The following is a 3360-nucleotide window of genomic DNA, read 5'->3' as shown; positions in this document are numbered from 1 at the left end:
ACACACACACACACACACACACACACACACACACACACACACACACAAGACTTGCATCTAATATGGGACAGACACATGTAGCACACATAGACACTTGCACACACTATTATGACTTGAGGCCACCCTCCAATTCTGAGCTGCAGCTGCAGGGCTGAGAGGGAAAAGACATTGAAGGGGTGAAACAACACCACAGCCATGTCCAGAGGATTAAATAACTAAATACTGCATAATACACCTAACATGCTGCACGTATTATGTACTGCATGTCTCAAAATCATTTTTCGTGCAAATATGTGCAGAATAAAAGCTGGAACCACCAAGATAATGTCGCTTATTCCAGATGTATTTAGGGTAAGAGAAGGGAGAGTTTACCTCCGTCCAGATCCCCAAACAGGTTTGCCAAATGTAAAGGTAATAGTATATAGTATATATAGTATATATATTCCTTATGGTTATAGATGGTTTGATCAATAATGTCAGACATATTGTAATATCTCTTCTTATGCCAGCTATCAAGAGTTACGGCGAAAGTAATTTGTTATAGACATATATTTTTAGTGTCTGCATAATCTGTCAGTGTTGGCAGGCTCACCAGAGGAGCAGAGCTAAAAAAGCTAAAAGGAAAATGTCCCTCTCTGAAATGAATGTTCGGTATAAACTGACAATTATTCAGTTGGATTTCTAGAATTCACTTTTAGTCAAAGGAATAATAAATCACAGGGTCCTCATGGTTATTTTTTTGTGTGTAAATTAACACATAAGTCAGCCACCCGCTGAGTAAATCTGCTAAACCTTTTGAAAATTCCTCCCCCATTCGGTATTTCATAACTGACCCCCGAGATAAACAGCTGGCGGATGCAAGATTGTTTGTAATATCAGCAGCAGATGATGAAGGTTCGACGTCTAGAATACAACTTTCTGCAAATACATCTGTAATATCATCTTCTACACTTGATGATACTTTGGTGCAAACTGATAAAACTGACAGGTCTGATTTGTTGGATGTTCGTGATTCGAGTACACAGATATTCTCAAACCTAATTATTCAGCAAGGACTCTTCATTTTAGGTCTTCTGGGAGTCTGTGTGTTATCTACCGAAATGACAGTTTTCATCCGGTCACAGCAGATCCTTGCGTACGGGTGCATGTTATTAAAATATTTTAGCTATACGCCTATGAATCCGCCAGTATTAGTTGACATTTTGGTGAACAGAGCCCTGCTTTTTATGTGATATTTACATTTTTTTTCCCCACAATCCAATTTCTAAATTTCATTAAGAGTGAAGTTCATCGCTATTTTAAAGCGTGTACTTTAATTATTATGCTGTTATATTATCATTACATCTGGCAATATCGTTTACGTCAACCATTTCTGTGACATATCGTCCAACAACATTTTGTCATTTTGACAGGGCGACAGCTGATAAGTACTAGAGAACTGCCAAAGATCAGTCTGTGGAGTCTGTATTGCATCGTTTAATCCTGACACTGACGTTTCTTTTTCAGTTGTACAATGTCCTGCACACTGTGGTACATCTGCAGATATTGCTATCAGACTTTTGAAACTTTGAAACATGTTTTTTGGTATTATTAGGTAAATATCCAGTGACATTGAAGCTGTCACTGTAACAGCACGAGTCTCAGATGTTACATCTTCCCTCGCTCACTCAGAATCTCAGTTTATTGGTAACACTAACATGACTCAACAAAAAGAGTTTCACACGACTCCAGAAGAGTGTTTCCTAGTGTCTTTCAGCGTTCCTCCGTGGGTGTGTGTGTCAGCGAGAGATTGGAAAGTAGTGAGAGTGTGTGTGTGTATCTGTCTCGGGTTAACACTTCTCCGGTCTTCTACCGTGGTAATTGCTGTCATCCTCTGAGAAGAAGGCCGCCCTCGCTGACTTCCGCCTAACAGTCCATTCTCACTTCTAACCTCTCCAGTGAGGAGCTCCCACCCACCCAATTAAAGTCAATCTCGTGTTTGTGTGCTGTAGAAACACCCCGATCATGTGATATGGAAAGCAAAGCTTTGATATGTAGCGAACCACACACACACACACACATATTTTGCTTTGATGTTTCAGTTTGCGCGTACTGGCTACATGCTGCACACTCATTGTGCACACATACAGCAAAACGCACACATGAAAGCCCGTGCAGTTCCTCACAACCTCATTCAGTCCTATACAATCTCTGTCTCAGCAGCATCCTACTCCTCTGAGCTCTGAGCTAATGGACTGTCCAGTCAAATTTGATAGTGCGCTCGCTTCCCCAACGGAGAAGAACTCATAGAAGGAAGAGGAAATTGAAAGAACAATCTCCCCTCGGACAGAAACTTTCCCAAAATATAGTAACTTTTAAAGGGTCGTTTAACTCAAATTACAAAAGAAGAGGTAATGCAGTTGTGTTTTTATGTGCCCAGGTTTTGAGATTTTCTACAACTCCAACGTAATGGAAGAAAAGGACCTTTCATTTCCCTCCCTTTAAGTAATTACATTTGAGAAACTCAACATTTCCTAGTTAATCTAGAGTCACTCTAAAGTCTTTTCACAGGGACTCTTTCTACAGTGAGAAGACACACGGGTCTTTTCCTCCAGTGGCCCTTTTCAACATGCTTTGAGCACCACAGACAAAATTACATTCGCCCGCTTTGTGTTGTGGTTGCGGCAGAAATTTCAGACAAGTTTATCTCAAAAAAATGTAAGCAGTAGCCGCAGTAAATTGAGATTTTAGACACTTTTTTGCAAGATCTCCTGGACTCCCTGCGGAATCAGCAAACTTTCCCATGTCTCATAGCAGGGGGGGATGAGGCGGAGGGACTGTGATATGCGCTAGCAAGCCAAATCTTCTCTCATTTGTGTTGAAATAAACTCTCCAGATTCAGTGCCCCAGATTCAGTGCCCCATATTGCTATTTTCCAAGCTACTAGCTAGCATGGGTCAAAATGGAAGAAACAGTGTTGTGAGATCTCACACTGAATGGTAAAGGGGGAGCAGTTTCCAACACAGCCTTAGTGAAAGCAAACAGCCTCATACCAATTAGCTGTAAATAACAGCTAAACACACAACCTTTCAAATGTATTTTAGGTCCTCAGGATCTTAATATTTTGTTCCAACTGAAACCTTTAATCCAGATTACAAAGATTTGTTATCTGGAAAACCAGTTGCAGGCTCCTAACAGGTCCTGTGATGTCCAGGAAAATCGTTTTTGCACAGCCGGTCGGGTCTCTTCCCACAGCCAGATCAGAGGGGACCCTGTGGTTCTCTGCATTATTACAGTGCTGGGCTCCGTCCAACAAATACTGAGGGAAAACAACATGAGCCAGACTTAATCATTTACAGTCTCAACACATAACAGTGCCCC

The 3360-nt window shown here is 41.1% G+C and overlaps 1 protein-coding gene across 2 annotated transcripts in view; it reads left to right on the top strand.

Moving 5' to 3' along the window:
- nos1apa (nitric oxide synthase 1 (neuronal) adaptor protein a) overlaps positions 1-3360 on the top strand; it is a 119972-nt gene that overhangs the window by 53863 nt on the left and 62749 nt on the right. The gene's annotated exons all lie outside the window — the stretch shown is intronic.

This window comes from Anarrhichthys ocellatus, unplaced genomic scaffold, assembly GCF_004355925.1.
Source record: "Anarrhichthys ocellatus isolate YVR2014 unplaced genomic scaffold, GSC_Weel_1.0 scaffold48, whole genome shotgun sequence".
Classification (NCBI taxonomy): Eukaryota; Metazoa; Chordata; class Actinopteri; order Perciformes; family Anarhichadidae; genus Anarrhichthys; species Anarrhichthys ocellatus.
Note: the sequence above shows the minus strand (reverse complement) of the source record. Positions and strands in the feature narration are given on the sequence as shown.